This window comes from Equus caballus, chromosome 3 (assembly GCF_041296265.1).
Source record: "Equus caballus isolate H_3958 breed thoroughbred chromosome 3, TB-T2T, whole genome shotgun sequence".
Lineage (NCBI taxonomy): Eukaryota > Metazoa > Chordata > Mammalia > Perissodactyla > Equidae > Equus > Equus caballus.
Window position 1 is genome coordinate 74395929 of NC_091686.1, and position 12530 is coordinate 74408458.

General features: G+C 34.0%; 1 long non-coding RNA gene across 1 annotated transcript; it reads right to left on the minus strand.

The window, feature by feature from the left end:
* Positions 1 to 358: 358 nt before the first annotated feature.
* On the minus strand, positions 359 to 10296 carry LOC111772696 (uncharacterized). The gene is made up of 5 exons (XR_002806698.2): positions 10219 to 10296; positions 7429 to 7560; positions 3618 to 3786; positions 913 to 1097; positions 359 to 794 (listed from the first exon to the last, which is right to left on the minus strand). It is a non-coding gene; the product is annotated as an uncharacterized lncRNA (long non-coding RNA).
* Between the last annotated feature and the right edge of the window lie 2234 nt (positions 10297 to 12530).

Here is a 12530-nt window from a genome sequence, read left to right on the forward strand (position 1 = left end):
AAAAAAAAAAAATGATAAAATGGAAACATTCTGATATAACTGCACCCAATTTTATATATTAATAACCTGTATTTAACTATACTCAGAATCTTTTCAATATCACTTATAGACTCAAGTAACAGTCTGATCTGGGCCATGTGCTCTAGAACACTTGCAGTGGCTCTTATTTTGTCTATATTGCCAGGGGCAAGGCATCTACAGGCATTAAGTGGACATATTCATCTGGAGGTTGCACCTTCTCCTCTGGACCATGCTTCAGATATGTGTGTTTTTGGAATTCTCTGCCACAAACCAACAAGATTACTTCTGGACCAGCTTATTATCTTCCTTTCCTTATATAAAGGCTATCCATTTAGGATGTTCTTTAGGTTTTTATTGTTCTCTTTCTTGGGACAATAATGATCTCTTTATTTTAGTTTGATATTCCAAATGAATTGGAAGATGTTTACTTGAGCCTCAGGTCGACTTAATTTGGTTTCAAGTCTAAAATGTTCCCCAGCTTAAAATAATCATGACTTTCTGATTCAATCCTGAAGTAAACTAATTTTAATTCTCTTGAAAATGTGTCCTGGCTTACTTATCTTTGTCAATGTCATTGATGTCTCCTGGACTTCATATATAATAGCTATGATATTATTCTTTTTTAATATTTTCTTCAGAATTTTCTCGTGCCAGGTTACATTTCTGATCTCTATATTTTTTATCCATATGTCATGATTTTTATGCCAGGGCCTTACAGAGAGAAAAATGTCTCTCTCCCTTGCAATTCTTGCCATTCCACTCAAGTATATGATCTGAAAGAAAAGGAAAAAAGGATGAGAAATACGCACTTTCCATTTCAGAGTTGGGTCTAGGCCTGACATAGACCCTATGGAATGACGTTATTCAAGAACGCATGATTTATCCTCCTACCTGATCACTTGGTTTTGCATATCTGTGGATGCTGGAACCAGAATTCTCACTGTTCCTGAGAATTGTTCCCAAATGCATCTGGGAATGTGGCCGCTATTGCTATGGCCAAAGAGTGCGTGAGAACGTGTAGATCCAGAACACCAATCTTTCAAAAGTGCGTCACACAAAAAGTTTCTGGTCCTCACCTAAGAGAGTAAGTTGAAAGAGTGGGAGGGAGGGAGAGAGAGAGGGAGAGAGAGAGAAAAGAGATCCTTCAAGAGGAATCTAATAAATTTCCACTCTATCTTTTCTCACCGAGTCTTCCTTAACACACTCAGTGGACTAAATGTTGGTTTTCAGTTCTCACAAATCTAAAGTCTCTCTAAATGGAATTTCTGGAAGGAAACAAGCTCAAGACCAAGCACATATGTGTTGCATGGCCTTTCTCATTATCCCAAGGATGTCTTCAGGCTGGAGGGCAGGCACTGGTTTAGAATTGCATTATGTGGTTTCTATACCTTTCTGAATAAAACTAAGGCGCAATAATTCTATGAGATAAAAATATGGTAAACTGAGCAAGTTCTATGTTTGTGTTTTGCCTCTGTAGCCTGAAGGAATTATTTGCTTGTTGCTGTTAATAAGAGTTTGGAAATGTGTTTTTAGTTGTTTATCTAGACATGAACAAATAGACACATCCATTACACAGCAAGCCTTTGGTTCATGCATGACATCCATGATTTTGAAACATATGAAAATAAATGTTGAGATCCAAATGGAGAAAACCACATTATTTATCACAATATTTCAATGACCTTTGAAAATGAAATGAACCACATGTAATTACATTTGTGACTTTAGCCTGCATTTGTCTTTATTGAGGTCACAATGTATCAGTATATTATCATAAGATATAGTGGTAATATTATGATTATTTGTAAACATATTGTTATATTGCTAAAATTGTTGCACATCTCTACTAAAAGGAACATAATATACAAAAAAGTACATTTAAATAGTACTACCAAGATGGAAAATGAATGTTTCGTTTTAGAAAATGTTTTCTTTTATTTTCTGCTTTTCTCTCAAAGAAGATTTAAGCCTAAGAATTTTTGTGAATAACTTATTACATATGGCTTCTTATTATAAAACAGCTACTTACTAGCTGTATGACCTTGAGTAAATTATTTAAACTCTATATCTTAATTTTCTCAACTGTACAATAAGAATAGTAACCGTACGTTTCTTAGACTTATTAGTAGGATTGAATAAATTATATGTTAAGCTCTTAGAAGAGTGATGATAATGACGGTGATGATGCTAAAGCAAGACATGTTTATAGTTACTGACGAGACAGGTTACTGAAGAGGATGAACTGAGTAGTAGCAGATGAGCTGCTAAGATGTGTTAGGCCATATTACACATTACCCCTCCTGTTGGGTACAGGAATACGTGTTTTATGTTAACAGGTTTGGCTAATCATTGACAGTGGTTGGACAAGAGAATACTAATAAATTCAATTAGGTAATTATCTAGCAAACATAAGTTATATGAGATCATGTAACTTTTAATATATGATTCAGATATTTATAATATGGAAGGACACAGTAGGTAAAAACAATCTGTCTTATTTAAAACTACTTTCTGCTCTTTACTTTTAAATTAACATTTCTGAAATATTAGTGATAGGGTCAGCCCCATGGCCAAGTGGTTAATTTCGTGTGCTCCGCTTCAGTGGCCCAGGGTTCTCTGGTTCAGATCCTGGACATGGACCTAGCACTGCTCATCAAGCCATGCTGTGGTGGTGTCCCACATAGGCGAACTAGAAAAATCTACAAGTAGGATATACAACTATGCACTGGGGGCAGGGGGGGGTCTTTGGGGAGGGAAAAAAAAAGAGGAAGATTGGCAATAGATGTTAATTCAGGGCCAATCTTCCTTACCAAAAAAAAAAAAAAATATAGTGATAAAGTTTTTAGGTGGACAAAATTTGATGATTAAGATAAAATTGAATAAAGTAACTTGTTTCTTCTTAATTAATATACATCGAATTCTAAATTTTTCACTATCTCAGCATATAAGAATTAAAAAATAAAAATTATAATTTCTGATCACCCAGTTTATTTGTATTGTCTCTTAAATGGTATTAAGTGCTTAAAGAATGTCATGCACATTGGAAATAGCTCATAATTTCTTTTTTTGACTTAAAAAATTTGCAATATATTGCTCATTGAGAAAAGTATACATACTACTTAACAAACCATCACAAGATGACTGTTTATGCTACAACCATTCAGTTCAAAATATAAAATATTTCTAGTACTCTATGAACCCTCTTCATGCCCTTCCTGAACGCCACCTCCCATGCCTCCTGGCCAAATAACAACTATCTTGAACTCTAATACTAATTTTTTGACTATTTTTGAACATTATATACTTGGAATTAAACAACATTCTTTTGTGTCTGGCTACATTTTTTCCCCCAAATTTTGGTTTGTGACATTTCCACACGTGGCAGGGAGAGAGAGAGAAAGAAAGTATCTCTTCTTATCTGGACACTAAACCCTAATTACCTCCCAAAGACTCCACCCTCTAAGACCATCATATTCTATCACATGGCGATTAAGATTTCAAGATATGACTTTTAGGGGAACATGAATACTTAGTTCATAACAGTTTAGGATAAACTATCAATTTCAGTTGATTTAGATTTCATCATATTTTCTCACCTTATTCCATTTCTTATTTTTCTTGTCTTCTCAAGGATAGAGTAGCGAGTAGCCCAAATTAGCCAAATAGAAATACAGGTCCCAGGTGAAATCTGAATATCAGATACACGGAAGTTTTCTTTTCTTTCTTTTTTTTTTTTTTTAATGTAAGTATGTTTCACTGGACTATCTAGAGTAAAAAGAAAATATTCATTTTTTTTGTCTAATATTGAAATTTGACTAAGGGGTTATATTTTATTTGTAAGCCCTATGCAAGGGATAATATACACTAATATGAATCTGCTCTTCCTCTGAAGCACATATGAAGTTAACTGAAGTTCCTTGTATACTATGAACTCACAGTTAAGCATCTACTTGAAAAACTGATCTTTCCTATAGAATCAAAATAAAAGGTTTATGGGTTTAAGCAGTCACCCTATTTTATACTGTAGACCATTATTCATTAAAAAATAAGCAGAGAGAACAAACGCAAATATATAAATCTTCAAAAGTGTGTTGGGGAAATAGGTCCATGCAAGCTCTGTCAATCTCTTTAAAAATAAATAAGAATGAATTGAAAAAAGAAGAGAAGGAAGGAAAGAAGAAAGGAGAAAAGGAAGGAAGGAAGAATTTCTATGAACAACCTAGCAGGGAAAGAAAACTGCTCACTGATATCAGCATTAAAAAGTGACAGGAGGGATGGAAGGAAGGTAATAATCATTCCATTTGAATTTGGAACAATTTCTAGATAATAATTCAACTTATTATTAAGAAAACAAATATTTTAAATGTTGAGAGTAAAAAGCTGATACTGGAACTAACAAACACTCATAGCTGAGGAGTGAGAGGAAATGGGTGAGAGTTAATGACTTTATCACAGCAGAGAGGCAAATCTGACTACAGACAAGTATCTGAAAGAAATACAGTGATTCCAGTCACATTTGTCATTATCTTTTTTTATTAATAGTTAAGGAAATATTTTAAAAAGTAGTATTATTTGCCTTGCAAATACTAAGTGAATTTTAGCCATTCCTTCACTTTCAATTCAATTTCTTTTCCTTGTACTAATTTAAATATAATTTAACAACACATATTCAAGTTACCACATATAATATGGTCAAGTTTTTATGAAAGTATTTTAATCTATCTGACTCTAATTTCTCTATAAGCAAATAAAGGTGTCTGGGAAGATACTAACCTAATTTTAATAGTGATATCTATTTCCCGGTATCGAAAAGTGGAGCAGTTATTTAAGTTTTTTTCATATGCTCAATTTGTTAAAATAAACATTTATAATTTTTACAAAAATAATAATTTGATATTTTTGCGACAATAGTCATTGTTATTATTTGCAGCCAGAGACTTACCTTAAAGTTGGAAGATAGAGAAACTTTTAACTTTCTTGTAAGAGAAAGTTTAAGAATGCAGGCATTTCATTATATTTAAAAAATATTCTACAGGTAAATATACATTTGGATTATAAAACAATCAGGATGACGGCAACAAAAATCCAATCTCAACAAGGTCTCGTATCTGATTTCTTCAGACTTATTTTTAAAGGACCACCAGATATTAGATGTGTTTTTGCCTCAAATGTAGTTAAGCTATGATTAGATACTCTTTATGAGTGGTTTAGTGTACGCCACTTTATGTAGAATCAGAGGTACTTTATAAAGAATAAAATAGCGTGGTTCTTGTATGGATCATGTGGCAGGAATGTGGAAATCTTGAAGCATTCTGAATCTATTATAGGTTTTCTATTTTCAAAGTTTAAGGATTTTGAATATTTTGTCCACTAATTCAAGTGTTGATTTGTGATTTTCATATTGTGATTTTTATTTTTGTGTTAACATCTGCTCATGGTGATGACAAGTTGGAGTGAGAATAGGCAGTTCAAGTATATTCCCAATTGAGTTAATGGGTGTTATATTATCTCCTATCCAAAAAAAAATTGCCTTTAAAAATCTATTGCTAATATCTATTTCACAGATTTGCCCAAGAGGGAATTCTACTGTGGTGTCCTGTGGGATAAAGTAAATGCAAATAATATTTTAAACTGTGCTATATTAACAGATGGCCCAGCAGAGGATTTTACTTCAGAGATTCCTGCTTAACTCTAGGCTGTGCAGGGTGGGCCGAGATAATAACCATGGAAGCTGCAAATCTCCTCATTCACATGGATTAGATAAGGGGTGTATAGCCACATCAAGATTTGAGGACACTGGAAGCCAGCAACTGTATCTGGAATCTACCAGGCAGCATTTAGGAAGATTAAAATGATGGACTATGAGACAATAAAACTTAATTACTGAGGGCCACCAAGGCAGTAAAGAAAATTATCCCAAGTATTCCCCACAATAGATGAAGTCGAAAGAACAAACTTCAGAGAATCAAATAAGTCAATTTTAAGCAATTGTTTGTACGATGAAGGTCAATGTTTAGAAATTATTTTATTCAGTTCATCCTTTTACTTGAAACATATGTAAAGGAAAACTCAGGTAAGTAATTCCTAAGTCTCAAATCACTCAAGACATTGTGTGAAATCTCTAATTACCTGTCTTCTTCATATAAATGTTTATAAAAATTACCCAAAGTAAGAAATATGGCAAAGGATCACTGTGTGTCTTTGCAAAGCTATCCTAGAGCATCGTGCGAAAATCCTGCCTAAAGTCATTTGGAGCCAAAGGGGTTTCTCCCATCATTTGACTTTTTGTTTACTATCCATTGTGGCCCTATATCTGTAAGGTTAGATGCTGCCTCGAAGAATACTGATAATCTGCAAATAAGTTTTGTGTAGTAGAAATGCTAATAATTTCTATTTGGTAGAAAAGATAGCCCCAAATAAAATTTTATAATCAAGTTGTAATCATTTTACAATTCTCCAATCTAATTTTAACATTCTTTTCTTTATTGACTATATATACTTTGGTCTCTTAACAGTCTTTTTTGAAACCAGCTTTGCCATTCTGCTGGTTCCTCTTTAGTAACTTAAACAAATTTTTGACATATGCTCTTTATGTTTTTGTGTAAAAGTCACATTTGCATTTTTTTTAAATGCCTACACTGACCTACTTGCCTGTGAATTAGAGAGCAGAACCTCTCTTTTAGCTCTGTATCCCTAACAACTATATTGTAGCCATCCTGGACTTGTTAGGTTCTCAATAAATGCTTATTCAAAGAATGTGATAATAATGACAAGTGTATACATATAAACAATATGGCAATAATTATATATCTGTATGTATATATGGACATATATATACATACATATATAATTTAATTTTGAAATATTTGTTTATATAGATTACTACCAGTTAAGGCAAAATAGAAAGCAAGCTACTTGTGCAGATTCAGACTATTGAGCATGTGTGCACAAGGAATGAAGGAATATACCCTAAGCCATTATAGTTGTTTACCACAGGAAAAGGTTTTTCCTTAAAGATGATTTAATATCTAGGGGAAAATTTCTAGTTACCACACATAAATTCTCTTCTTTTGATTCTTATCTGACAAAAATTTAAAAGAATATGCTTTTTTAGAATTTTAACACAGAGTTATTGAAAGTTCCAAAATATAGCTTGTGACCTGCTAAGATGAGTGACTATCATAATCTTACCCTTTCTGTTGGTTCAATGGGATGCATTTAAACAGTGCATCATGGATGCAATGTGGCTTAATCCTGACTAATGCTGTCCTCAGTGTCCCAGGAAAGGAGGGGAGGGGAGACATGGAAAGAACTCTCTTTAGGATGGGGAACAGAGAGGCACAATATGCCGACTGAAGATTAGTGAAAAGAAGACAGTACATTAGACAGGAAAAAAAGTGGACGTACCTTTTAAAAAGAATCTAAGCATCACGTTTCCAATCAGTCTATGAAATCCCCACAACTGCTACAACCAAGTAAATGACACTTCTCCATCCCTGTCAGCCACTCACATGTCCTCCTCCAGCTCTTTTCTTCTGACTTGGTTTTGTCAACACAACACAAATATGAGAATTGAGGTAGCAGTTGGTAGATACCTAAGGCTGGGTACAATGCTATGCACTTTTTTAAGAAAACACAAAACAAAACACAATAATCTAAGGCACTCTAAGCAGAATTAAAGAAATGTAGGTAAAGATAGTTGAGAATTTGCCCAATATCATACAAATAAAGTGATTTTTATCCTGATGCCTTTATTTTAAACTTGGCACACAAAATTTTTTCCTTAAAATCTTGGGTCTCCTAGTTTGGCCTGTAACTTTCAAATTTACTAATCTCTCGAAAAGTTAGTGTAACTTCAACTCACTCAAACAAAATTATACATTAACAGGCTACTATTCTCTCTGAAAAGAAGGTATGTTTTAATTTAGGGTACAGATTCGGCTTTTATAACTCCTGAAAAATAGTTTAGCCCAAGAAAATTTATTGAGTTGAAGTAGAGATAGTCCTGATTCTGTTTTGAGAAGGCAGTTGTAAAGAATGCAGTGTTAAGTATCTATTATCAGAGAACAGAGGATTAAACACTAAACTATGCATATTTAAACCTTTTTTTTTCTTGACCACACCAAATTGAAAGTTATTGTTGGGAATACAGAAAACAATAGAAGCTACATCAGACAACGTATCCATTTCTTATCTGCAGATCTTGATTAGGCTTTTAAAGCTACAGATATATGAGTCAGAAAAGATATCTTTTTCTAGTATAAAAATGTCTAAAAGAGAGAGCATCTTTCAATTAGAATTATTAAAAATTCTAGACTTGGAGTTATGTTCAGTTTGGGCAATGTATTAACCTGTTTTCTTTCTTTTTCTTTTTTTTTTTAAAGATCGGCACCTGAGCTAACATCTGTTGCCAATCTTCTTTTCTTCTTCTTCTTCTCCCCACAACCCGCAGTACATAGTTGTATATTCTAGTAGTACGTCCTTCTGGCTCTGCTATGTGGGACACCACCTCAGCATGGTGATGAGCGGTGCCATGTCCACCCTCAGCATCCAAACCAGTGAAAATCTGGGCCACCGAAGCGGAGTGTGCAAACTTAACCACTCAGCCACAAGGCTGTTCCCTAACCCATGTTTTCTTAAGGATTTTTTTTCCACCAGATATCTTCCATTCATTATCTTAAGCTTAGTCGCTTCAACATGGCTCTTTCTCTTGTTTGGTTTCACATGAAATCTGTCTCCCTAAATTTCTACCCTGCTTATACCTCCTGTTCATCTAGAACCTCCTTCCAGGCTCTTGAATTTCTAAATTCTGTAGAAATGATGTGGTCCCTGTCTACTCTCCCTAAAACTTCTGTTTAAATTCTCAGTATTTCCCATGTTCAAACATATATTCAGCAGGTTACATTATCCCCAATAATCTTTAAAAACATCTTGTGAGAAAGTGAAAATTGGAAAGATTAAAGAAGTCCTTCAATATTGCACAGCTACAGCTATTGTACTGGGGTTACAATAACTTCTGGAGAGACTGGAAAATTTGAAAGTTATAGCCCAATTATTTAAAATTTTTCTATTTTTTTAAGAATAGATCTAACTCTACTGTCTTATTCTTAATGATCATAGTATATTTCTTTCCCTACTTCAATGCCTTTCTTCATCTAGTTCTTTTACAACCCATAAAAAGTGCAAAAACATTCTTAGAAACCTTTTCTATTGTATAGTTAGTGCCTTTCATTTTTCTTATATTCAATCAAATTGAACTACTCTCTTTTCCTTGATTATAATTAGCCTCTTTCATAGATATGTACCTCTTTTCAAGAAATATTCTTTACCGATACATATCAAAATCCAAATTTTAAAAAAGCTGAGGTGCCGGCCTGGTGGCCTAGTGGTTAACTTTGGCATGCTCCACTTCAGCAGCCCAGGTTCAGTTCCTGGGCATGGACCACAGTACTTGTCAACGGACATGCTGTGGTGGCAACTCACACATAGAGGAAGATTGGCAACAGATATTAGCTCAGGGCAAATCTTCCTCAGAAAAAAAAAAAAATCTGGGTCTGGCCCGGTGGCACAGCAGCTAAGTTCTCACATTCTGCATCTCGGCAGCCTGGGATTCACTGGTTCAGATCCCAGGTGCAGACATGGCACCACTTGGCAAAAGCCATACTGTGGTAGGATCCCACGTATAAAGTAGAGGAAGAAGGGCGTGGATGTTAGCTCAGGGTCAGTCTTCCTCAGCAAAAAGAGGAGGATTGGCAGTAGTTAGCTCAGGGCTAATCTTCCTCTAAAAAAAAAAAAATCTGATATAGTCTCAACTTCAGCTTATGGGAAGAAGGAGTAGAAATACTTTTGACTATCCCTCTCACTAGGTACAATGAAAAACCATGGATATTATACATAAAACAAATATAAGAAGACTCTGAAAGTTGGAGAGAAGAAGGAAGACCAGTTAGGCACCTCAGAACCCCGCAACAACAGGGTAGTGAGTTCTTCGAGTTTTCTTTTTACTTCATATCCCAGACTTGGAGATGAAAAAGCCTAAGGCTTGGAAATGTCAGTGGGCATAGTCAAAAAAGGCCCCAGAGAGACTGCTTTTCTCTCACCAAAGGACCAGAAAAGGGACAGTCCAGCAAGAAAAAAACCCTTACACAATGACTACTCTATTCCATCCAAACATCACAGAAGAAACTATTTTGATACCTCATTCATGCCAGCAAAAGCCAAGTAGGGGGCTTGGATGTGAACAACCCTTCAACCACGTTGATGTCAAAGAAGGCTGAGTAAGAAGTCGGAATTTTCATCCAAATGGGGAGGTAACAATCCCTATTCCCTTGCTTGTGATGTCATTGAAGACCACATAAGGAGCCTGGATTTCAATGGACACTTCTCTGTACCGAGACACTTGTCCCCAATGAGATAATGTCATCCATTGAACTTGAAGAATTAGTGAACTTGAAGATAGAATGACAAAACACCCAATCTGAATAGAGAAAATTTAGACTGAAAAAAATAATAAACATAGCCTCAGGGACCTGTCAGATCTAATATTTCTGTCATTTGAGTTTCATAAGGAAAGAAGAAAATGGGCAGGACTGGAAAAGTATTCCAATCAATAATTGCCAAAAACTTTACATATTTGGCAATAGACAAAAACCTATTGATTTAAGAAGATTAAAGAATTCCAAATTCGATAAACCCAAAGTCATCCACGTCACAACAAATCACAGTAGAACTTCTGAAAACTGAAACAAAGAAAATATCTTGAAAGCAGCAAAAGAGAAACACACACCTTACCTATAGGGAAAAAACAATTTGATTGACAAGATTTCCCATCAGAAACCATGGAGGTCAAAGAGAAATAGCACAACATATTTCAAGTGCTGGAAGAAAAGGACTGTCAATGAAGAATTTTCTATATAACAAGAATATGCTTAGGAATGGAAGGGAAATCGAGACATTCTAATGGGAGGGAAAACTAAGAGAATGTATCAGCAGTAGACATGTCCTAAAAGAATGGATAAAGAAAATTTTCTAAATAGAAAGAAAACAATAGAAAAAATCTTGGAATATCAAAAAGGAAAGAAGAACAATGGAAAGATTAAAAATACGGATAAATTAATTTTCCTTCTCTTAAGTTTTTTAGATTGTGTTTGGTGCTGAAAAAAATTATGAAACCATCTCATACAGGTCTAAATCTATGCAGAAATAATATTTAAGACAATTATAAATGGGGAAGACTTAGGGGGTAAAAGTAGGTGAGCTTTCCAAACTTAATTCAAAATGGCAGACTATTGATACCAGCAGAATGGAATAATTTATGTATATTTATTGTAATACCTAGAGCAGCCACTAAAAATTCTATAGAAAGAGACACACTCAAAACAATGTAAATATATCAAAAAGGAATTTAAAAAATAGCTAAGTAAGTGACAAGTGGACAGGAATAAAAACAGAAAAATAAAGAAGAGAGAAAATGAACACAAAATAAAATCAAAATGGAAGAATTAAACCCTAACATATCAATAAATATTTTTAATGGAAATGGTTTAAATATATAAATTAAATGACAGAGATTAACTGAGTGGATTAAAAAACGTAAGCCAATATATGCTGTCTACTAGAAATTCACTTTGAATATTAAGATATAGGTATATTGGAATTAAAGGGATGGAAAAATGCATCGTGCAAAGATTAATTAAAGGAAAACAGGTGTGGCTACATTAATGTCAGGTAAAATCTACTTTAGATCATGGAAAACTACCAGAAAAGTGAAGGAAATTGCATAATAATTAAAGGGCCAATCTACCCAGAAGAGATAACAATCCTAAATGTGTATGCACCAGAAAAACAGAACTGAAAAAGATATGAAGCAACTACTAATAGAACTAAAAAGAGAAACAAACTAATCCACAGTTATAGCTGTTGACTTCAATACTACTCTCAGTGATTGACAAGACAACTTGAGAGAAAAACAGCAAGGATATAGAAAAACTAAGCAACACCATCAACCAACAAGATCTACTCAACATTTATAGAAGGCTCCACCCATCAACAGCAGAATGAACATTCTTTCCAAGTGATGTCAGTACATATAACAAGATAGAACAAATCCTGGGCCGTGAAACAAATCTCAGCAATTTTAAAATAATAAAAACCATACAGAGTGTTTTCAAACAACAATGGAATGAAACCAGAAATCAGTAAGAGAAGGATAACAGGAAAATTTTCAAATATATGGAAACTAAACAATTCACTTCTAAATGATCCATGGGCCAAAGAAGAAATCGCAGTAGAAAAAAATATATTTTCCTGAATTGAAAATAAAAATACAGCACATAAAAATTTGTGAGAAATAACTAAAGCAGTACTGAGAGCCAAATTTATCATACTAACTTTAACTATTATTTCAGGGATGTAAAGCAAGTCAATATTCAAAGATCAATGTAATTCACCATATAAACAGGTTAAAGAAGATAGGTCCTTAGGATAAAGGCATGTTTTAAGTTAAGAAC